The sequence below is a fragment of the Sapajus apella genome, unplaced genomic scaffold (assembly GCF_009761245.1).
Source record: "Sapajus apella isolate SASKATOON/1434 unplaced genomic scaffold, GSC_monkey_1.0 scaffold1, whole genome shotgun sequence".
Classification (NCBI taxonomy): domain Eukaryota; kingdom Metazoa; phylum Chordata; class Mammalia; order Primates; family Cebidae; genus Sapajus; species Sapajus apella.
In genome coordinates, this window is record NW_022436941.1 from 2,127,578 (window position 1) to 2,153,111 (window position 25,534).

At 38.3% G+C, this 25,534-nt stretch overlaps 1 protein-coding gene and 1 pseudogene across 1 annotated transcript in view; both read right to left on the reverse strand.

The window, feature by feature from the left end:
• The window catches only part of NR3C1 (nuclear receptor subfamily 3 group C member 1), a 479,527-nt gene that overhangs the window by 246,084 nt on the left and 207,909 nt on the right, over window positions 1-25,534 (reverse strand). The window lies entirely within an intron of this gene.
• LOC116554352 lies at window positions 12,076-12,142 on the reverse strand (annotated as a pseudogene).

The following is a 25,534-nucleotide window of genomic DNA, read 5'->3' on the forward strand; positions in this document are numbered from 1 at the left end:
TTTTACTTCTATTTGCATTAAATCACTCTTTGAAATATGCATATGGCCACAGAATAGGAAACTACAATATACTTTTGAAGAATACCGCAAGTCCTCAGTAAAAGTTTGTTCTATTATGTAGCAAAAATAAGGTCTAATGGAAGAATCTAATTGTGTAGAAACATTTAGTTACAAACTGTGGGTTCTCTCATTCTTCATTATTATGGTCCTCGATTTGAATTTCCCTGTATTAGCTAATTCATTCTCTGACCAACAAGGTAATATTCTTTGAATAAACAAAGAGGATTATACTGTTTTAAGGAAATTAGAAATTGTATCACACACACACACATACACACACACACACACACACACACACACACAGATGGTAACTTATATATGAGATGGTACAAGTTGTGCCATAGTGTATGTTTTATGTGAATTATAAATATGTATAATGTTGTATGAATGTAAAATTGTGTGTATGTGTGTGGGGAAACCTCATTACCTCTGGGAATATAGGGAACTGACTAGGATGAGGATATTGGTCAAAGGGGACCTTGGCTATATCCACAATATTCTAATTTTTAGAAGTAGAATTGAGTTATGTGAATTACTTACAGAACTAAACTAAATTTAAAATATCTAAAGAATTCTTAGACTTCCGCCTTTAAAGAATGTCTGGATAGGGTAAAATAGACTAGGTTCTGTGGAACACTTGTGCTCTGTCAGATATCAATGGGTATTTGTTGATTTCTAATGTCATTAATCATATAGAGGTCAGAGGGTAAAATAAAATTAGCATTGAACTCAGAGGGATCAGAAAGCTCAAACTTTGCTTCCATCCTCACTTTCTGCCAGGGAGCTTGTCAAGGATGGAATGGCTCTAAATGGCCCTACAGCAGTTTCCTTTATTTCAGCTGTAGTATAATATGTTTTTAAATATTTATCTTTAGACTTTAGGACTTTGTTTCAGGCCTTTGTAAATAAGAGTATAGGTGGGAGAGGTAAAGAATGTGTTCTTTCTGCCATCTACATATAAACTCAGAATCTTTGAGACTTAGTAAAGGTTCAAAGGAGCCTGCCAAAGGTCCATTTGCAATATTAAAATATAAAATGATACCTAACAGGACCTAGCAGATGACCTCTGTTGTCTCTCTTGATAAGCTCATCTCTTTATTCTCTCCCATTTCATGATATAAGAAATCATTTTGTGTGATAGGATTAGGTTGGAATTGGAGGAAGAGATCTCAGGCGGTTGTTATCATTTTGGAGCTGTGTAAATTCTTCGGGAAAATTTTCTGGGTCAGGTTAATTCTAGGACTCTCAAGGGCAGGGGAGGGAGGATGCCATGAGGTCAGTGAAATCACGTAGGATTCTACTGGGCTTAGCATCCCATATTTTTAAATTTAGGCCCCAGAACTGAGGGGATGTGGCCATGGGAGAATGTGGCTTTATGGCCATAAAGGTGCCCTCCTCCTCAAAAAGAGTTGGGGGCTCAAATAAGCAAACACTGGGGAAAACGAGGTTAATGTGTGCCTGCACTGCAGGACCCTTCAGAGCCTTTAAAATGCCAGTCCCCACTGGTGCTCTCCAAAATTAGGGAAGCATATGCAATGGGTTTCTACATGTGTTTGACTTTTTCCTCTCTTCCCTCCTTACCTACCCCTGTAGTAGAGAGCACCTATGGAATATGGGTTGGTAAAAGGCAGAATGAGAAAGTGCTACCTCATCTTAGTGAAGGTGAAGTTCTCAAATGAATTTTATGTGTCAACTTGACTGGACCATGGGATGCCCAGATATTTGGTTAAACACTTCTAGGTGTCTCTGGGAGGGTGTGTCTGGATGAGATTAGCATTTGGATCAGTAGACTGAGTAAAGCAGATTGTCCTTTCCAATACAGGTGGGCCTCACCCAATCTGCTGAGGACCTGAATAGAACAAAAAGGTGGAAGAAGGGAGAATTCCCTTGTTTTGCCTGACTGTTTGTGCTGGGACACTGGTATTCTGCCCTCAGACAGGGACTTACATTATCCTTTTACTATCAGTGGTCCTGCTTCTCAGGCCTATGGACTTGGATTGGAAGGACATCACTGGTGTTTCTGAGCCTCCAGTTTGAGATCGCAGATTGTGGGACTTCTCAGGCTTCATAATTCAATAAGTCATTTTCTTATAATAATTTTATACATATTTATATTTTATTGCTTCTGTTTCTCTGGAGGACCCTGTCTAATATATGCCAACTAAAAGTGATGCTTCCTGGGCTCCATAGCAGGTTTTCACACTTATTGTAGCAAGAAAAGAGTAGAGATTATGAGTAGCTTTACTAGTAAGAGCCTACAATTCCGCTCACATAATGCCTACTATGAATTCAAGCTGAAGTACCATGCTGTTGGTGTGTGCTGCCACCACCAAGTTAGCTCTCACAGGGACCAGCACACAGCAACACACATCACTGCAATCATGACCTTTGAGAGTGACATGAGGAGTCGGATAACCAGGCAACGTCTCTGCTCCAGTCAGAGATGACTGGAGGCAATTCTTGATGAAGATGGGTGAAGAAAAAAGATTCAGGTTTGGGGAGTTTGTGGGCCTTATGCGGAATTCTGTTATCCTCTTTCTTGATTTCTTGGAGGACAGTGTCATCTTAGCCGTAACTGATGTCTGTCTGAACTGCTTGGGAGCCCATGATGATAAATTACCGAAAAAACTGAGGCAATTATCCAGTTAATTTAGGTTGAGCACCTATATTATCTTCAACACTGCAAAAATGTTCTTCTCCTGGCATGAGAGCTCCTCTATTAATATTATGCCTGCCTAATAAAAAATGTGACGTAAAGCAGAGGGCAACTGGGTCCCGACGTCTACATGTGCTTGTTGATGAGGAACAGCCCAGATAAATGGTGACAGGTAATAATTAACTTAAAGTGTCTAAATGCGTCTGAGCCCTGCAGAACAAAATGCTTACATCTACGAATGGCTGTCAGTGCAGGAAAGGCTTGGAGGATTTCCAGTGTCTCCTTTCTCTCACAGTAGTCTATGGTTGGTGAAGCTACGTGTTCAAGAATCCACTGCTGTGGCAGTGCTGTGACATGGTTAGGAGCACAGGCTTTGAAGGCAGAAGCCTGAGGCCAAGTCTCAGGTGTGCTGTGTCCCAGTTGTGCACATTTGGGCACTGGGCAGGATTCTTGTAAGAATCAAGAGTAAGTGTGAGAATGTAAAGTGCTAAGCAAATTAAAGCTTGGAGTGAGTGCTCAGTAAATTAAAGCTGATATTACCATCACCATCATCATCAACATTATCATGTTTATACCCAACAGCTGGGACAGGTGCACAAGAAATAATTTGACTTCTAGTTTGGAAGAACTGTGAAATAGGATCCATACACAGACATATCCTAGTTAACTATGGGAAAGTGACTTTTTCCTTAAAAGTTTCAGACAGAACCAACCCAAATGCCCATCAATGACAGATTGGATAAAGAAAATGTGTCACATATACACCATGGAATACTATGCAGCCATAAAAAAGGATAAGTTCATGTCCTTTGTAGGGACATGGATGAAGCTGGAAACCATCATTCTCAGCAAACTGACACAAGAACAGAAAACCAAACACTGCATGTTCTCACTCATAAGTGGGTGTTGAACAATGAGAACACATGGACACAGGGAGGGGAACATCACACACTGGGGCCTGTCAGGGGGTGAGGGGGCTGGGGAGGGATAACAAGAGGTGGGGGGACTGGGGAGGGATAACAGGAGAAATACCTAATGTGGATGATGGGCGGATGGATGCAGCAAACTACCGTGGCACACGCATACCTGTGTAACAAATCTGCATGATCTGCACATGTACCCCAGAACTTAAAGTATATAAAAAAGTTTCAGAAAGAGTTCGTCAACAAAGTTAGGCTTTGGTGGTTTAGTTGTGGAATGGTGGCAAGATGGGAAAAAGACACAGGTTTTGCATTCACAAACTTGGGTTTGAATCTCAGCTTCATTCCTCACCAGGTAAGTGACTTCAGACTTTATCTCCTTGAGCCTCAATGGTTTTATCTACAAAATGGGGATAATGAGCCAGGTGTGGTAGCTTATGCCTATAATCCTAGCACTTTGGGAGGTCAAGGTGGGAGGATTGGTTGAGGCCAAAATATTGAGAACGGCCTGGGCAACATAATGAGACCCTGTCTCTATAAAAAATTAAAAAGTTTGCATAGCGTGCTCCCAGCTACCTGGGAGGCCAAGGCAGGAGGATTGCTTGAGCCCAGGAGTTTGCGGTTGCAGTGAGCTATGATTATGCTACAGCACCCGGCTTCAGTGACAGAGTGAGACCCCATCTCTAAAAAATAGAAATAAATAAAAAACAAATGAACAAGATAGGGATACCAATTCCTGGGCTTCAGGGAAGATTGTCAGATAACATTTGAACAGCATCAGGTACATGTAACAGCTGGTTCCCCTATCCAATAGGGACTGGATAAACTCACGTGAACTTCAGGGGAGCATTTTAATCCGCCTTTATGATGTAAAACACCCAGCTAAAAGGTATCTGGGTCTACTATTTCAGTTAACTTAACCAGCACAGCCAAATCATAGCTCGGTTGCTAGGAGCCGTGGTGTCACTTAACAGAAAAACCCATAATGATATAACAGAGCCAGGAAAATCTTCTGAGACATTGTTCTACTATAAGGACACATGCACACGAATGTTCATTGCAGCACTGTTTACAATAGCAAAGACCTGGAACCAACCCAAATGCCTATTGATGGTAGACTGGACAGGGAAAATGTGGCACAAATACACCATGGAATACTATGCAGCCATAAAAAACGATGAGTTCATGTCCTTTGCAGGGACATGGATGAACCTGGAAACCGTCATTCTCAGCAAACTGACACAAGAACAGAAAATCAAACACACAGGGAGGAGAACATCACACACCGGGGTCTGTTGGGAGGAAATAGGGGAGGGACAGCAGGGGGTGGGGAGTTGAGGAGAGATAGCATGGGGAGAAACGCCAGACATAGGTGAAGGGGAGGAAGGCAGCAGATCACACTGCTATGTGAGTAGCTATGCAACAATCTTGCATGTTCTTCACATGCACCCCATAACCTAAAATGCAATTAAAAAAAAAAAGAACAATAGACAGAAACAAAGAATCCTAAAAAAAAAAAAAAAAAAAAAAAAAAAGAAGAAGAGGAAGAAATCACTCTGCCAATACAAGGTATCATTAGAGAGGCAAATCCCTAAAACAGGACAAATCTGTGACTCCCTGGTGCCCCTGCCAGAGTTGATCTCGAAGTGGTGGATTAAAACAGCTGGGGTACATGGACAAGCTGCCTGGGAGTTTCTTGTCTTCTCATCACAATCAAAATGGTGTCCTGGCTTGTTTCCACCAGGCTTGACCTCATTCCTACACCAGGAGTCATGATTGCAGCATGCCTTCAGGATGACTGTGTATCATGGGCTTTGGTTTCCAAATCTCAGCTCCCAGCCAATCTTCCCAGGGGCTTGGAGTGGCTTCTGCTCTGGCTTGGCCAGCCTGCTGGGGGAAGGGCTGAGGAAGAGGGCAGGAATGTAGTGGATGGGGAAGGGCTAAGGAAGAGGGCAGGAACTTGGAGGTGGCCTACAGGGGACACCCCTATCTGAGGAATGGTCTTGGGAGAGTGGCAGTTTCTGAGCAAATGGGGAAGGGCAGAATTGGCTGCCTTGAAGTTCTGAGAGGGACAAGGACATTGCCGCACCATTTGTAAAGTGAAAGCCTGGAATCAACCAGAATGCTCATGAATGGGGGAATGGTTGACTAAATGGGGATGTAACTGAGGTATTGTAAAATATTATCTAACTGTTACAGAGGGAGTTAGAGCTCAGTCCTTTCACTCAGAGGAATGTCAGTGCTACCAGGAAAACAAAGTGCAGAGCAGTATCTACAAAAGGCATGTCCATATGTGTACAAATAATAATGGCTTCCGTTTATTATCTATTGTATGCCAGGGACTGTGCTAAGTGCTTTTAACTAATGTGTTAACTGATTTGAATCTCACGACAACCTGATCTACACACTAGGCATTTCCCTGGAGAACTGAAGATGGTTAGGAGAAAGAGGCACATGGTAAAACTCTCTCCCTATATGTACTCTCTTTCACTTGCTTTCAAGTGTATATGAACTAGTTGAACTTGTTTGGCCATGCCTATTCCATTACTGGCTTTCGTTTGTGTTGTCCGACAGCTTTTCAGAGAAAACATCTTCATTGAATCCTCAGGGTCCACACATAACACACACACACAAACAAACAGAAATAAGGCCCTACTCACCACAGAGTACCAAGAAAAGCCTTTTTCTCCAAAAGTACATTTTCGAGGCCTTAGGTGAAATATGCAGTGCTTAATAAAACCCATGCTTGAGTGGAGGGTGAAGGCAGGAAAAAGATAGGCAGAACAAACAACTCATGTTCCAACAGTTCAATTGCAAATTAAAAAAAAATTGTACCCATATCTGGCTATGTTAAAATATCCTTTTATATAAAATAAATTGGTATAAATCCCAAAGGGTCAGACAGTATCCGTTAATTATTATTATTTACAAAATATAGGAAGTACACAGGGAGCTTCAGGGCCATGTACAGGTTACGATTTCTCCCTTGAAGGGTTCTACTTGTTTACAGATGAATTCGGTGCCTAAGAAAGCAGGTCTGCCTGTGGATTTATCAAATACCATGTTTCAATGGGGCATGGGAATGTGACAGTAATTCTGAATTTAGGGAAGTTTAATAGATTGATTTCAGTACAAAAGAGAAATAGTTTAAGCTATTCTTGATGATAGAAAAGCAACATTTTGTCTGTGTAAAACCTTCAGACTATACCAAAAAACCCCACAAAACTTACAACACATTAGAACACAAAAATTATCCTTAATCCCATTCTTTGAAATAATTTCTAACATTTCGGTAGATTTCTATTCATCAATAGTGCCTGTTAATTATTATTATTTGTAAAATATTGAAAGTGTACAGGGAGCTTCAGGGCCATGTACGTGATATGATTACTCCCTTGAAAGGCTCGACTTCAAAGGCTTTAAGCAGCTGTAGAATAGTAAGTTTAAAGATCTACCTAAAGTGGATAAATTCCTGGAAAGAAGATGAACTCTCACTCTGTCGCCCAGGCTGGAGTGCAGTGGCAATGATCTCGGCTCGCTGCAGCCTCTGCCTCTCAGGTTCAAGCAAGTCTCGTGCCTCAGCTTCCCGAGTAGCTGGGATTACAGACCCAAGCCTCAAGCCTGGCTAATTTTTGTATTTTAGTAGAGATGGGGGCTAGGCGCTGTGGCTCATGCCTGTAATCCCAGCACTTTGGGAAGCCAAAGTGGGCAGATCATGAGGTCAAGAGATGAGACCATCCTGGCCAACATGGAGAAACCCTGTCTCTACTAAAAATACAAAATTAGCTGGGGATGGTGGTGCATGCCTGTAATCTCAACTACACAGGAGGCTGAGATTCAATAACTTGAACCCAGGAGGAGGAGGTTATGGTGAGCCAAGTTCACACCATTGCAGCTTGGGCAACAAAAGCAAAACTTCGTCTCTAAATAGATAGATGATAGATAGATAGATAGATAGATAGATAGATAGATAGACAGATAGATAGATAGATAAAGATGGGGTCTCACCATGTTGGCCAGGCTGGTCACAAACTCCTGACCTCAGGTGATCCACCTGCCTCAGCCTCCCAAAGTGCTGGGATTACAGTTGTGAGCCACCACACTTGGCAGAAATACATAATTTGAATGTATCAATGAATATTAAATAATTTGAAATAATAAAGATCCTCTTAAGTCAATGAACTCTAGGCCCAGATGGATTTTATTAGAAGTTCTACTAAATTTTTAAGGAATATATATTATTCTTATCTTATACATTGTTTTGTTAAACAGAAAAAGGACAAAATCTATACACATAATTTTATGTGTAATAAACATAGCTTCATTCCAAAATGAGATGAGAAAACTACAATGAAGAATATAATAGCCCACTTTCAGTTATTGATATACATTAAAAATTATACATAAAATATTAGCTAAATTAATTGTAGATTTAAAGGAATACTGATATACATTTTAAAATTTACATTAAATATTAGCTAAATTAATTGTAGATTCAGAGGAATACCTTAAGATCATGTAGGATTTATTTTTTATTTTATTTTTTTGAGATGGAGTCTTACTCTGTTGCCAAGGCTGGTGTACAGTGGCATGTGATTTCAGCTCACGGCAGCCTCTGTCTCCTGGGTTCAAATGATTCTTCTGCCTGAGTCTCCTGAGTAGCTGGGGTTACAGGCATGCACCACCATGCATGGCTAATTTTTGTATTTTTAGTAGACATGGGGTTTTGCCATGTTGGCCAGGCTAGTCTCAAACTCCTAATAGGGTTTATTTTAGACATGCAAGGATGATTCAATAGAGAAAATTCATTTATGTATGTTAGTGTATTACAGATTAATGGAGAATAAAAGTATATGATTACTTCAATCAACCCCCAAAATATAAATGTGATAAGGTTCAACACAAATTTTTGATCAAAACTGTTAGAGAATTAGAAATAGTAGGGAATTTCCTTAACTCGATAAAAATAATTTCTGCCAACAATTTATAGTAACTATTATACTTAATGGGAAAAGTTTAGACTCATTTTCTCTAGGATAAAGTTAAGACAAGGATGCTTACTATTATCACTAGAGGACTTGGCTAAAGCTAAGGGAAAGACAAAGAAATAAGAATGAGGGTTAGAAAGAGTAGTAGATTAAATTCTTATTTCCAATTATCCATTATCACCTTCCCTTCAACAGTTTTGCACTTGCCTGCCCATTGTCATGTGATTTGTAGAGCCTTCCTCTGGGAAGAGAATATTTTTTACCCTATTGCCATTTTATTTAACCATGGGATTTGTTTTGGCCAATGAATATAAATGAATTTGACAGTGTGCTAGTTGTGAGCAGAAGCTTTAAAAGTCACTGTGTAGATCTGCTGGTTTCTTTGCATTTTTCCTTTGCTATGAGAATACTATATCCCTGATCAGGGCTGCTGCTTCTGTTTGATTCTCAGAATAAGAAATTATACAGTACGAGCTGTAGCCAATATATATTCAACATGTTACGTAAGTGGGAAACATTTTTGTGGTTGTAAGTCACAGAGTTTGGGAGCTATTTGTTATCACAGAATAACCTAGTGAGAGCTGACTAATGCAGAAGTTAAGAGAGAAAACTTCCTTCATTTACATGTATAATCATGTATCCAGAAAAATTCAACAGATCCCAAAAACAAAGGGTTAGAACCAATAAGAGAACTGAGTAAAATCGTTGGATATATCAATCTTTTTTTTTTTTAGCACTAGCAATAGCAAATCAGAAAACATAATAAATAATAATATATCATTCACACAACTAAGAAACCAATTAACTATATAGGAATTAATTATATTAATAAAATAATATAAAAGCTATCTACAGAGAGAATAGAAAACTTAAAAATATTAATAAAGGACATAAAAGATGATCTGAACAAGTGAAGAAAATTCCTGAGCTTTTGGATGAGGCAATATTATACTAGAAAAACATAAATTCTCCATTTAATCTGTAAATTTGATACGGTCCCATCAAAAATTTTACTTATATATTTTTGAGCAACATGATAAAACTTACTAAAATTTATGTGGAGGAATAAAAGTTTACAAATAGCTAAGTTAAGCACAAAAAAACATAAGTAGAGAATGGGCTTGTCCTACTAGATATGAAAACATATGACAAAGTCACAGTAACGAAAACAGTGCACATTGGTGCAAAACAAAACACACCAAAAACTAAAAACCCTAGATAAGCAAAGCAATAAAATAGGACACAGAGCTTAGACACAAACACCTATATGTAGGTAGAAACTCAAGTATGCTAGGCTGGGCACGGTGGCTCATGTCTGTAATCCCAGCACTTTGGGAGGCCGAGGCAGGCCGATCACAAGGTCAGGAGTTCAAGACCAGTCTGGCCAACATGGTGAAACCCTGCCTCTACTAAAAATACAAAAAACAGCTGGGTGTGGTTGTGCGTGCCTGTAATCCTAGCTACTCAGGAGGCTGAGGCAGGAGAATTGCTTGAACCCGGGAGGCAGAGGTTGCAGTGAGCTGAGATCGCACCACTGCACTCCAGCCTGGGGTATAGAGCCAGACTCCATCTCAGAAAAAGAAAAATAAAATAAAGAAAATCTTTAAAACAAAAAAAGAAAAAAAGAAACAAGTATGATAAAGAGAATATCATAAGTCAGTATCTAGCAGTATACACTGGGAAAATGGGTTCATTATACAGATAGTAAACTAGATCCTTATTTGACAAAACACATGAACGTGGCTCCCACTTGAATTAGAGACCTAAAAGGAAAAGGTACAACTATACAGTTAATGGAGTTTGACTTGGAGAATATCTTGGTGACTCAGCTCGGGGCAGGGAAAACCTTTTTAAACAAAATTTCAAAAGGTATACTCACAAAGAAAAGTGCTAATGACTTTGAGCCCCAACATTATGGCTTTCTGTTTGAGGGAGACACCATGAGCAAATCTATGACACAGATGTTAATATGGGAAAAGTATTAAAATGTCTAAAACCCACAAGGGCTAAATGAATAACACAAGTCACTGCAGCAAATCAACAGGAGAAAGGCAGCAACCCCAGCAGAAAGATAGGCAAAGGATACAAGCAGGCAATTTACAGGAGAGGAAGCTCAAATTACTACTAAATAAATGAAAGAAATGATGTCCAAATCCTGAGTTATCTGAGAAACGTAAATTAAAGCAAGTTTTCTCAAGTTTTACTTATTAGACTGGCAAAAGTCAGAAAGATGGATAAGGCCAAGTGTTGGTGGAGATGTTCCCACATACAGGAATTTTACCATTGCTGATGGAGTTACTGCGTTCTTACCGCAGCCTTTGTGGAAAGTATCTGTCACTACTTAGTCAACTAAGAAAATGCATACTCCATAACCCAGCAATTATACCCCTGGGTATGTATTCCAAAGAAAATGTTGTATGGATCCTTCAGGGGATGTGCATGACGGTATTAATTACATGTAACTTGTAGCATTAGAGACTTGGAAGCAATCTATGAGTCCAATAACTGACAGAGCAGATAGATAAAATGTTGAGGACACACACTCTGGAGTACTAAGCAACATTTATAAAGAATTAATTAGAGGTACACACAGCAACATATTGTGAATTGTGGATCTTCAAAGCAGTACTTAATGACAAAAGTAAGATCAATGAGATATATGATGGTTTCACACAATTACAAAACACTGTATAAAACAGTAACTATTTTGCAATATACATACATAAAAAAAGCACGTTAACACATTAGAATGGTTGACAAAGGTAGAAATGGAGCCCAAAGAAGCAAAGAAAAATCATTCTTAAACCCAGACCTAGAGGTAATAGCTATTGACATTTTCTATCATCTCATAGATCATATTAATAATGGCTATGGTTTACAGATCACTTACTGTGGGCCAGGAACTATGCTAAATGCCTAACATACTTTATCCATTTAATCCTCCTAGCAACCTCAGAAAGCCAATTCCATTATTATTTTCTGTAAAGAAGAAGAAAGTGAGACTGAGAAAGATTAAACAATCTGTCTGAGGTCATCTAGCTAGGAAGAGAATGGATTTGAAGCCATGTCAATCTGACACTAATATTAATCTATGCACTTATCATTACCCAGATTTGCTTACATCAGTCAGACTTTTAGCAACGTGACATTACAAACTCACATTTCCTGTTACGAGAGAATAACATTACTATTGCTGCTTCATAACATGCTGTTTTAAAAATTTAACATTTAACCATATAATGAATCTCTTCACCTTAGTAAATGTACATCGGCAATGTCATTTTAAAAGGTGGCATAGTATTTCGCTGTCTAAATGAATGGTGGAGGACTATAATAGAGTAATGGGGGATGATTCTGTCTCCAAAAGCTAAACATTTAACAGGCAATGAAAGACTCCACCTAAGTCAGGCGTGTGTTGATTGTGTGTATGTGTGTGTGGGGGGGGGGGGGGGGAGGTTCTTTTTATTTGTAAAACCCAGAAAACCTGCTAGACAAATTCTAGAAGAACAGTAATGCTGGGGAGGGATTCTTGATAACTATTAAGTAGTGAGGAAATCAAGAGCTACTAGATTATCATTCAACTTAATTGGACCCTGGAAATATGTAGAGGATGCATTTTGATGATTTGTTACACTGAAAACAGTGCCACCAGATAATGTAACCAATACAAATACAATTATTTTTATTTAAGGCCGTGGTTATCTTTTAAAAGATAGACTTTTGGATGTTGTTGAAAGATGCTGAAGGGAGATGATAAATTTCACTTGTGGCTTAGTCTTAGCTGTCTAAAACCAGTGATGTTGTCAATGAACTTTCTGGGCATGCCTCACAGAGCTAATTCTTAAATAGATAACAGCGTCAAAGGATTCAATGAGAAGGGAGATTCTGTGTCGGTTTCTGCTGGTTAGCCTCAGTAATAATGATAGCACATGGCAGGGGAACAGAGCTTTGCACTTCTTAAACTCAAATAGCCACTGGCATATTTGATTGTCCTGATAGCCAAATGAGCTACATTGGATAAGTGACGTTATCACCTCCTTGAATATGAGGAAAAGCTTTAGGAGATTTTGCCAAGTTCCACAGTAGTATCTTTTTGGGAATTCCAAGTCCAGTGCTCTTCCTACTACATCATACTTCCTCTGAACCTGGAGGAAAACATCGTTACCTATTCTGAATTGTATAAAATTATTAATTTTTAATGACATATAGAGAGTGTAACCACGGTAAATATCATAACTGATTTTTGTGCATGTCCAGATGAGCTTGCTTCGTTGCCCACATGCGGATGTGCAAACCAGCATTTTAACCAGCAGAATAACTTGCTTTTATTTCTACACAGGGAATCTTTTTTAGAGAGCGGAGTGAGGTGTGGGGGGGTGGTATCCATGCTGTTTTGAAGTACACAGGATGGAGTTTATCCAGAGGCCAAGTTTTACAGGTATTGTGTTTTGGTCTCTCTGTGGGTTAGACAAAGGCCATTCACTGTGATGTCATGCAATAAAACAAAACCAACAACAATGCAGATTTCCTTCAGATCACAATCTGCTGCAAGGAACAGCTCTATAGAAGCCCTTAAACATGAACTGTTTAAATAATAGCCCACTTAAAACACATTTGCTGAGTGCCCACTCAATTATTAACTTGCTGTTTTGCAAAAGTAGTAGAAATACTTGAAATGCTGTCTGGTAAACAGAAGAATGCAGCTGGCATTCCATTAAAATTAGAGGTGCAAGGTGTTCTCAGAAAAGAGGGGAGAGATAGATCACAGCATTTTGAGGTAGAGGAATAGAGAAAGCAATTTGGATTGGACCTTCGACAGGAAATAGTTTTTTTTTTTTTTTTTTTTTTTTTTTTTTGTGGGACGGAGTTTCGCTCTTGTTACCCAGGCTGGAGTGCAATGGCGCGATCTCGGCTCACTGCAACCTCCGCCTCCTGGGTTCAGGCAATTCTCCTGCCTCAGCTTCCTGAGTAGCTGGGATTACAGGCACGCGCCATCATGCCCAGCTAATTTTTTTTTTTTTTGTATTTTTAGTAGAGACGGGGTTTCACCGTGTTGACCAGGATGGTCTCGATCTCTTGACCTCGTGATCCACCCGCCTCAGCCTCCCAAAGTGCTGGGATTACAGGCTTGAGCCACCGCGCCCGGCTCGGAAATAGTTTAATAGAGATGACGGGAGGCCGCAGGATGGGACAGTCCAAGAGTTCAGAGGTGGGGCAGCTGATGGCATTTTCGGCACATTTTTGTTGAGTAGGTATGGCTGTGGGAATAGGGTTCTTGGAGGGTTTTATACCTTTTCTTATCCCCATTCTTCTCCCTCTGCTTGGTGAGTATTGCTTACTCCCACTCCCTCCTTGCTCTCCTGGAAAATCCCTACTCATTCTCAAGAGTCAATATAAGTACTTCCAACTTTGTATGCCCTTTTACTGACTCTCCTAAACGTGACTCGCCCTGTTACTGTATCCAAACACACCTCCATTACATTTGTCCCACTGTATGTCAACTATCTGCTTGGGCACCAGTGTCTCATACCAGCTGGGTAGCCTTGGAAAAAAGGAAAATGCTGTCTTACCAGCCTTTGTATTTCTACTGCTTAGCACAATGCCTGGCACACTGCTAGCTCTTACTAAGTAAGCTTTAGTTTCTCTACTTTTCTACCTAAAGGTTTGCACATCTTTTATAGGATGTTTTCCTTATTACCTTATATCTTTAGTTGCTATCATAGTAGTATCTTCTTTAAAATATAAATTTTATCACTGCTTATGGCCAAATAACTAGATTTGCAGTAGACTTTTATATATTAATGTATCTAAAAATTACTAAATTATCTTAATTTCAAGAATTTGAAAATTTTTTTGCTATGTAGATAACTTAGCAATTGGTAATGCTAGACATTTATTTTCTCTTTTTTAATGCTTACATATTTTTTTTTCCTCTTCTTGCTATTCTGGCTAAGATTTTCAATGTATTATTCAGTAGAAGTGGTGACAGAGGGCATCATGGTCTCATACCTGATTTTAATAGGAATGCTTGCAATATTTCTCCACTAAATATGATGATGATTCCAGGTTTTTTTTTAAATAGATACAATTTATCCAGCTAAGCAGCTTCTTTCCTACTCCTAGCAGCTAAGAAATTTTGTCATGGATGGTTGTTGAATTCTATTGACTCCTTTTTCTAATATGTTGCAATGGTCACATATATTTTTTCTATTATTCACTGGATGATGGGGCGAACGATATATTAGTCTATTCTCATGCTGCTATGAAGAAATACCCAAGACTGGGCAATTTATAAAGAAAAAAGGTTTAATTGATTCACAGTTCTGCATGACTGGGGAGGCCTCAGGAAACTTACAATCATGGCAGAAGGCATCTCTTCACAGGGCAGCAGGAGAGAGAATGAATGCAAGCAGGGGAAATGCCAGACACTTATAAAACCATCAGATCTGGTGTGGCTCACTCATTATCATGAGAAAGGCATGGGGAAACTGCTTCCATTATTCAATTTACCTCCACCTGGTCCTGCCATTGACACATGGAGATTATGGGGATTATGATTCTAGGTGAGATTTGGGTGGGGACACAGAGCCAAACCATACCTATTACATGAATAGATTTTGTAAATTTGAATTAAACTTGCATTTTGGGAAAAAGCCCAAAACCCAAATTATGAGTTGTATTTTTGTGCACTGTTTTATTTAGTTTGCTAATATATTATTTACGGATTTGCATCTATTTTCATAAATGAGACTGGAAAATAATTTTCCTTCCTTCCTTCCTTCCTTCCTTCCTTCCTGTCTTCCTCTTTCTTTCTCTCTCTCCCCTTCCTTCCCTCCATCCCTCTCTCTTTCTCTCCCCCCCTTCCTTCCCTCCCTCCCTCCCTCCCCCCCTCCCCCCCTCCCTCCCTCCCTTCCTTCCCTCCCTTCTGTCTTGTCTTGTCTTGCTCTGTTACCCTCGCTGGAGTGCAGTAGCACAATCTTGGCTCACTGAAACCTCTGTCTCCTGGGTTCAAGTGATTCTTCTGCCTCAGCCTCCCGAGTACCTAGGACTACAGGAATGCACCACTATGTCCAGCTAGTTTTTGTATTTTTAGTAGAGATGAGGTTTCATCATATTGGCCAGGCTGGTCTTGAACTCCTGACCTCAGGTGATCTGCCCTCTTCAGCCTCCCAAAGTGCTTTTTTTCTTGTTAATTTTCTCTATCAGGTTTATATGAGGCTGTAAAATAAGCTGGAGAGTGTTATCCCCATCTTTTTTTTTTTCTATTTTCTGAATAAGGTTTTTTTTTTTTTTTTCTGAATAAAGTTTTCTTCTATTTTCTGAATAAGGTTTTCATTTAAAGTTGAAATGGTCTGTTTCTTGACTACTTGGTGGAACTCACCTATAAAACTGGATCCTATGTAATCTTTAAGGAAGATTTTAAACCACTGATTCACTTTCATTAGTAGTGATAGGATAAATTAAAATTTTCTATTTTTCTAGGATTGATTTTGGCAATTTTCATAGCCATTTTATTTACATCTTCAAGTTTGTTGACATAATGCTATTTATAACATTCTCTTATCTTCTTTTATTTCTCACATCTTAAAGCTTTAGTATGTAATTTAAGTGCAATAAAATGTACCCACTTTAAGTGTAAAGTTCAATGAGCTTTGGTAAACGTATTTGGCTTACCAAATACGTTTTTGTAGTATTGCAAACAATACTACAATATGCTTTAGAATATCTTTCTCACCTCGATAAAGTTCTCATGTTCCTTTATGCTCAATTCCTGATTCTAGACAACTATATATGTTTCTGTTCCTACAATTTCACCTTTTCCAGAACTTAATATAATTGAAATAATGATATTTAGTCTTTTTTACCTAATTATTTTCATTAGAATGTTCCCATCAATGTTGCTGTGAATATCAGTAGTTTGTTTTTCTTTATTGTGGAGTAGTATTCCATTGTATGGACATACCACAATTTGTTTATTCATTTTTCAGTTGATAGACATTTGAATGGTTTCCACTTTTTGGCCATTCCATATGATGACTGCTATGAACATTGTATACAAATCTTTGTGTGAACATATGCTTTCATTTCTCTTGAGTAGATACCAAGGAGTGAAATTTGTGTGTTGTATAGAAAGCGTATCTTTAACTTTTTGAAAAACCGCCAAATTTTGCTCCCAGTGGCTGTATAGTTTTGTGTTCCTATTAGTGATCTATGGAAGTTCCAGTTGCTCCATATCACTTTGCCAACACTTGTTATCACAATTTTAAAGAATTTTAGCCATTCTAGTGTACATGTAGGCATATCCCATTGCGGTTTTAATGACCAATGATATTGAATACTGTCTCCTGTACATGTTTATCTTCTCTGTGAAGGTCATGTTCAAATCATTTTTACATTATTTTTGCATAGGCCCATTTACATTTCCACGGGGTTGCTTTCTAATTTTGAATTGTGACTTCTTTATGTGAAGGGTCTTCAAAAAGTTTATGAAAAAATAAAATTAAAAGATGAAAATAAAAAATAAAATTCGTTTCTTAATATAAGCTCTATCAAGGTTAGGACACTTTTGTAGGCAATAATACCAGCCATTTGGTTTATCTTAAAGAACTGAGGGTCCTGGGAATTTAACCACATCAATGCAGTCTTTTCTTTTTTCTTCCTTTCTTTCTTTTCTTTTTTTTTTTTTTTTTTTTAAGAGACAGGGTCTTACTATATTTCCCAGGCTGGTCTTGAACTCCTGGGCCCAAATGATCTCCCCACCTTAGCCTCGCAAAGTGCTGGGAATACAGGCATGAGTCAATGTGCCTGGCCCCATCAATGCAGTCTTTTTATATTACTAACTGAAGAAAAATGGGGTCTCTTTACAGACTTTTAAAAATTAGGAAACAAAAAGAAGTCAGAAGGAGTCAATAGACTGTAAGATGGATGCATAATGATTTCTTATCAAAACTCTCATAAAATTGCCCTTGTTTGAGATGAGGAATGAGCACGAGCATTGTTGCCATGGTGGAGGGATCTCTGGTTAAGTTTTCCTGGACAGTTTTCTGCTAAAACTTTGGCTGGCTTTCTCAAAACACTGTGATAACAAGCAGATGTTATCCTTCTTTGTCCTTCCAGAAAGTCAGCCGCAAAATGCCTCGAGCATCCACGAACATAAAAAACTATGGCCATGACATTTGCTATTGACCAGCTCACTTTCGCTTTGACTGGACCACTTTCACCTACGGTCAAAGCCATTGGTTTGATTGTGCTTGGTTTTCAGGATTGTACTAAGTAAAGCCATGTTTCATCTCCTCATACGATTCTTTGAAGAAATACTTCAGGATATTGATCCCACTTGCATAAACTTGTATTGAAAGCTCTGTTCTTGTCTGCAGCTGACCTGGGTGCAATGGTTTTAACACCCAGTGAATGAAAAGTTTGCTCAGCTTTAATTTGTTAGTCAGAATTGTGTAAGCTGAACCAACTGAGATGCATATGGTGTTGGCTTTTGTTCTGTTGTTGGTTGTTGGTCCTCTTCAATTAGGTCATGAACAAAATGAATTTTTTCCTGTCAAATTGATGTGGATGGCTTGCTGCTACAGACTTCACCTTCAACATTGTTTTGTCCCTTCTTAAATTGTATTATCCATTCATAAACTGCTGATTTCTTTGGCGCTGTCCCCGTAAACATTTTTAAAAGAATTGACGAGTTCACCATGATTCCATCCATGCTTCACCAGAATTATTGTTGTTATTATTTTTAGAGATATGGTTACTGTATTGCCCAGGCTGGACTCAAACCCCTGGCTCAATCAATTCTCCCACTTAAGCCTCCTGAGTCACCATACATTTAATGTATGTTCTTGCTTCAATTTTTGCTGAATTCATATTGTTTGATAGGAGTTCTTTTCAAATTAACCTCCTATCCTTCTTAGTGCTTAAAACTAGATCCTGTTCAGACATGTTATAACAAGTTAGTATGAGTTTATTCTGGTGCAGAAAAATTTTGAAATCCATGCATAGTTTTTTATAATATGCATTTTCCATGAACTTTTTGAAGTCCCACAATATATTTTGGATACAAATCCTTTTTCAGACCCTCTTATTTTTATTTATTTATTTTTTTGAGATGGAATCTCTCTCTTGTTGCCCAGGAGTGCAGCAGTGTGATTTCAGCTCACCGCAACCTCCACCTCCTGGGTTCAAGTGATTCTCCTGCCTCAGCCTCCTGTGTAGCTGGGATTACAGGCACCCATCACCACACCCGGCTAAATTTTGCATTTTTAGTAGAGAAGGATTTCACCATGTTGGCCAGGCTGTTCTTGAACTCCTGACCTCAGGTGATCTATGCACCTCGTCCTCCCAAAGTGCTGGGATTACAAGCGCGAGTCACTGTGCCGGGCCCCTCTTATCTTCTTAATATCTGCACCATACATATGCTAATTATGTTTCCTTTTGTATTTCTAGATTTATTTCTGCCTTCTTTTATTTTTACCTTGATCGGTCTTGCCAATTATTTATAATATTATAAATTTTATTAGGCCTTTCAAAGAACAAACTTTTGGTTTTGTTAATCATTTTTAATGAATGTTTGATTTTTATTTAATTGATTATTACTCATACATTTTTTTCAGCTTTATTGAGGCATAAAGATTTGAGCTATATCAAATCATCACATTGTTTACATTAAATATGTGCAATTTGACTTTGCATTTTTGTCTATAAAATTGACAAATAAAATTGCATATATTTAATGTATATAATGTGATGATTTGATATACATATATGTTGTGAAATGATTACCACAATCAAGTTAACTAACACATTCATCACTTTACATAATTACCTTTTTGGTGTTATGAGAACTCCAGATCTAGTCTCTTAGCAAATTTCAATTATACAATATAATATCAACTATAGTACCCATGCTATAAATTAGATCCTCAAGGCTTATTTATCCTATAATTGAAAGTTTGTACCCTTCGCCAATATCTCCCCATTTTCCCCACCCCTGAAACTCCTGGTAACCACCATTCTACTCTGTTTCTATTAGTTTAATGTAAAAAAAATTCCACATGTGAGTGATAATATTATATATTATTTGTCTTTCTCTGTCTGGTGTATTTCACTTAGCATAATGTTCTTCAGATTCATCCATGTTGCAAATGCCAGGGCTTTCTTCCTTTTTTATGACTGAATAATATTTCATTGGAGGTATATATGCCACATTTTCTTTATCCATTCATTCATTGATGGACACTAAGGTTGTTTCTACATCTTGGCTATTGTGAATAATATTGAAATGGGAGTACAGGTATCTTTCTGAGATACTGATTTTGTTTCCCTCAGATATATGCTCAGAAGTGGGATTGCTAGATCATGCAGTAGTTGTAGTTTTACTTTTCTGAGAAACTTCCGTGCTATTTCATTTACCAATTAACATTCTCCCCAACAGTGTACAAAGTTTCCCTTTTCTCCACCTCCTCGCTAACGTTTGTTAGCTCTTGTCTGTTTGATAATGGTCATCCTAACAGGTATGAGGTGATATCTCATTTCAGTTTTGACTTGCATTTCCCTGATGATTAGTGATGTTGAGTACTTTTCATGTACCTATTGACCATTTGTAATATATATTTTTTAAATACTCTTATCTTTACTGCTTCTTTTCTTCTACTATACTTTCCTTTATTTACCTAGCAACCAAAGTAGTTACTTAGCTGTATAACTTACAGTGTTTCTTATTTTCCTAATATAAGCATCACACTTTCCATTAGCTGCTGTTTTAGCAGTTATTGTTATCAAGGATTTTAATTCTATCCTGACTTTTTAAACTTCACAAATTCGGCATTTTTTTCCTTTGCTTTCAGTTATGTAGTAACGCGATATGTTCTCTCTAAGGACGTATTTTTTTTTCATTTGTTCTTTCTCCTCTTTCCTATCCCTCCTCCTCTTGACTGCTGTTTCAAATTTCTGAATTTGAATTGTTTTATCAATTTTAGAAATTTCTAAGCCCTTTTACTCTTCACATAATTTTGCCCTCTCATTACTGTTATGAGCTCCTTCTGTTAACTAATAAAATGTGTATTAGACTCCATTAGTTTCCTTTGTCTCTTACCCTTCCTTTTTTTTTTTTTTTTGAGATGGAGTTTCATTCTTGTTGCCCAGGCTGGAGTGCAATGGTGTGATCTCAGCTCTCCAAAACTTCTGCCTCCCAGGTTGAAGCGATTCTCCTGCCTCAGTCTCCCAAGTAGCTGGGAATACAGGTGTTCACCACCATGCCTGACTAATTTCGTATTTTTAGTAGAGACAGGGTTTCTCCATGTTGGAAAGGCTGGACCTGAACTCCTGAACTCAGGTGATCTGCCTGCCTTGGCCTCCCAAAGTGCTGGGATTACAGGCGTGAGCCACTGAGCCCAGCTACCCTTTCTTTTAATATCATTTTTTTCTTTGTGCTTCTTTCTGGATATTTTCTTTTGTTCTCTCTTCTACTTCATCGATTGTCTCTTTAGTTGTGTACAATCTGCTTTTTAATCTTGTCTTGAATTTCTAATTTTGACTTTTATGTTCTCATTTCTAGAAAGTGTTTTTTTCATATCTGCCTAATAAAATTTGATAGTTTCTAATTCCTTTTTTATAATTTTAGTGCTCTCTTTCTTTCAATGTTTCTTCAAACCTTTTTATGTTTTGTAACTGATATTTTGAGTGTAAGTAGACTTATTGGTCTGATTCTATAGTTCATAGTTTTGTTCATCTCTCACTCATGGTGGTTTACTTCCTTAAGTGTTTATTTCTGAGGGTGAATTCATATTTTTTGCAAAAACATCTGTGAGATGCTTTTGAGGCTTGGGTTTGAAATACATTTTTTTTTCCAGGAGGATTTGTGTTGGCAGAAGTAGGTTTCTGGGGGAACTCCTGACCCCATATTATTTTAAATTTCCTTCCCCTGCCTTGCCCCTCTCTTCCTCCTTCTTTTTCTTGCCACAAAGATTTTATAAATTATGACCCCCAAACTGTGTGTTTGCAATACTACATACCTTAGGAATTCTCAGAAAGACTCTCTCTCTCCTTTTTAAATACACCATCTAAACCCTTAACCAAGCAGGCATTTATTTCCACAAGCTCCCTCTGTAGGCAGTGTTTTCTTTCTTTCTTTCTTTTTTTTTTAACTATGAGGTTTGAACTATGAGTGCCAGTGCTACGATTTCATCAGTAGTCTCTGATCTGGTGTTCTACCTTGCTTAGATTTCAGGATTTGCATCCTAGGTAGGCAAGAAGAAGAAAGGGCTTTTAAAATTTAGATTCAAAGTCACCCAGATTGACAGATTATGCTATGGCAAATGCTACTGTAGTGCTTACTAAGCTCTCTGGAATTATATTTTTAGCCTCTAGAGAATTCCCTACATTTGTGCCAGCTCAACATACGTATGTGTGCGTGTGTGCGTGTGTGTGTGTGTGCACACAGGTGCAGGTACATATAGTACTTTTAGGCAGGCTATATCAGAAAGGGGTTCTCTAAATATCTAGTTTATTTTCGACTCAAAACACAAGTCTTTACTCAGATGGCTTTAATGTCATTTGGGGTTGTTTAACCCAAAGTTTCACTGGATCATGCCTTACTCAAAAGCCTCCAGGACCTTTCCATCACACTTAGCATGACATCCAAAGTCCTCCTCATGGCCTGCGGAGTCTGGCAAAATCTGACCTCTACTATCTCTCCAACTTCATTTTCTCTTACATCCTCCTCACTGATTTAAATATACTGGCTTCCTTGCTGTTCCTTGATTATGGCCACACATGCCAGCTGACACCTCTGGCACTTCATGCTTCTCTCCTCTCTACCTGGAACTGTCTGTAAATATTTATATGTCTTACGTGCCATTCCATTTTGGTCTCTTACTTGAGTGTCACCTTTTCTGAGATACCTTTTACTCTTTGTAAAACTGCATCCCTCTTCACTCCCTCTGCTCTTTTTCTTCATAGCATGTAATATATTATATGTCTATTTGTTTATGTTTAATCACACCATTAAAGCTTGCCTGCCTTGTTCACTGCTGCATTCCTATAGCTTACTACAGTACGGAACATATAATAGGTGCTCAAATATTTGTTGAATGCACCATGGTTTTAATGCAAAAATGAGTTATTCCCTTTTATTAAGGGAGCTATTGTCTGGGGCATGTGGCTTTGAAACTAATGCTAAAAGAATATCCTGTAACATATGGAATCATTTACTTTTATTAACATATTAATTCAGTTTTTTTTTTTTTTTTTGCAAAATGCACAATTCCCAAGAAGCCGCTTAAAAATGAGGCAACTCATTTCCAAGCTGTTTCCCTCAAGTAGAATTGATGGTGCTAAATATTTATTAAGTGCCCATGTGCTAAATTAGGTGCTGGTGAGCAGTGACTACATTTGAGTCCAGCCAGAGTGGGACCAGAGAGCACAGAAGGGAAGATATGGAGTTGGCCTGGTCCCCTTCCTCAGAGCCCTCAGGGTTCCCTCCCCAGATGGGAGGGGGTGATTTCAGAGAAGGTAGAATTATTATGCATTAAGTGTTACAGCTCAGGTAAGTTAGATAAGAAAGTAGAAGGGGACCTTCTCCTGGGCGACTTGGTTGGTCCAGAAATGACCAGGTTCTTCTAAGTAGCAAACATTTAAGAACTTCATGATATAAGCAAGCCATGTAATCTTGAAAATGAGAATCTGAACCGAATTGGCTCAATAAAGAGGTGTTAAAGTATGTTTCTGGGTCTGTGCTTTAACAATTGCTCCCTCACTTCCTTTAATTCTGCTGAGCCCTGACTTAGCTTGGGCCATAGTTGCCTGTTCATGGCTAACTGCAGGTCATCCTCCTGGGTTCTAGTGATGTTTTTTATCCTATTGATATGATTGCATACATTCCCTAAATCCCCGCTCATCTACTGATCTTAGCCCTCAGTTTCTCAACCATTTCCTTAAAAACACACTGAGCCTTCATAAAAATGATGTTTTAGCATTGTGTTTTAACTAAAACTGGTATTTTAGTATCTTCCTGCTGTTTCTTGGTGGTAGGTCCAGCTCTACCATCTGCCATCTTTGTCAGCTACTGTGGGTCAGAATTCTCCACGAAGGCTAAAATCAACAGCAGGAGGAAGCCATTTATGTGAAGTAACAGCTCACAATGTAGAAGCATATGCAGCTCAGTAGGGTTCAGAGGGACACTTCTTGGCTGAGGAGGGTGTGTGGTATAGGAAATTTGCTGTCTGAGGCTGGGTGTGCTGTCTCTAGTACTGGCTTGAGGTTAAAAGTGTATATAAACTGTATACCACAGTGGACCGTGTTATCTATTTATTTGGGAAAATGTTTGAGACAGTATTATACAAAATTCCTACTATACAGGGTGACTTTAATCACAATAGTCACTTGCTAGCGGAATTCTATAACACAACTGACTGTAGCTGTGGTCACACACAAATGAGCACTATGGGCTTTTTCCAGTTTGTATATGGTAAAACTATGGGGTATAGCTTGCTCTTTAAAGATGTCCACCTACAAAGGATATTTATATAGTATGTATACGTGTATAAACACATGTTACAGATATGTATAAATTTTGTAAAAATCCAATATAATTTAATAAGCATTTACTGAGCACCTACTACTTCCAGATACTTTTCTTAAATACAAAGATGGATCAGAAATAGATCCTGCCCTCAAGGAGTTTAGTGCAGTCAAGTGAAGTACAGACTTATTCCCTCACTCCTTCCTGGCAATGGTGGGTACAGTTTCCAAGACCCAAGGGGCGTTAAACTATTCATTTATTGCTTTAGCAATCATATTACTTTCCAAAGTTGTCATCTGGCTTGGCTTTGGTGGTAAGATACAAATTGTTTTTTTTCCTTACTTTTTGTTTTCAATAAGCTTTCAACTAAAACAAACAGCAAAGAAAAAGACAAAGAAACCCTAAACCTTGCAACTAATTTCAATAAGTTATTGTTTAAGTTTCTTCTATTTTATCATATAACATGGAAACTATTTTTATTATGTGAAGAGAAAGACTGCTTAGTATTAAGTGTTTAAACTAGACTCAACCCAGCTTAGTTTTATTTATGAAATATCACTAACAGTTAATAAAAGATAGGGAGAGGGAGAACAAAAAATCCAGGTGAAACAATGAGTAATATGTCAATGAGCTGATGACACTTCTGGTGTCCTAAAGATAATTTTCTAAGGTGGAATATGAGCTGAGAAACACGTTTAGCATAAACTAATCTCTCTAACCTCTTTCTTTGTATAATGACCTTTCATTCACTCAATATACAATGAGAGCTGACTATGTGCCAGGCATTTTGCTAGGCATAGAGGAAATTGGAATAAACTAGCTATAGTTCCTGTCTTCAAGGAATACATAATTTAATTGGGGAAGCTAAGTGTGTAAACACATATGTATGGGAGGTGAAAGACTTCCAAAGCTTACACATGCCCATATGCAAAGCTAATACTGATGACTGGTCAGAACTTTTCATCTCCATATCACGGACACCAAGATTTTTTTTTAACCTTGCTTATGGCATTTCATATTAGTCACATACTCCATTTGGCAAAGCAGAGCACATGTCATAGACTTGGATTTTGGTCAGACTCCTGCCATCTTCCAGCTGAGTGGCCTTTGGCTAGTCATACCATCTCTCTGAGAATATTGCCTCAACTGACAAAAATGGAGTAGGTTTACCACAGGAGGATGTTGATATGAGAAATCACTTTACAAAATAAGAAGTGCTATAGGATATGGCTGCATTCTTATAGCTGGTGTTTCATCTGGATGACCTCTAAATTTTCCAGTTTCCCATCTTGCACTTCCAATAGACCAAGGAGTCCATGAATTAATAGTTGGCTTCCAAATTTAAGAATCTAGCGGGGATTATTTGTAAAGTTTTGAGTGTATATGC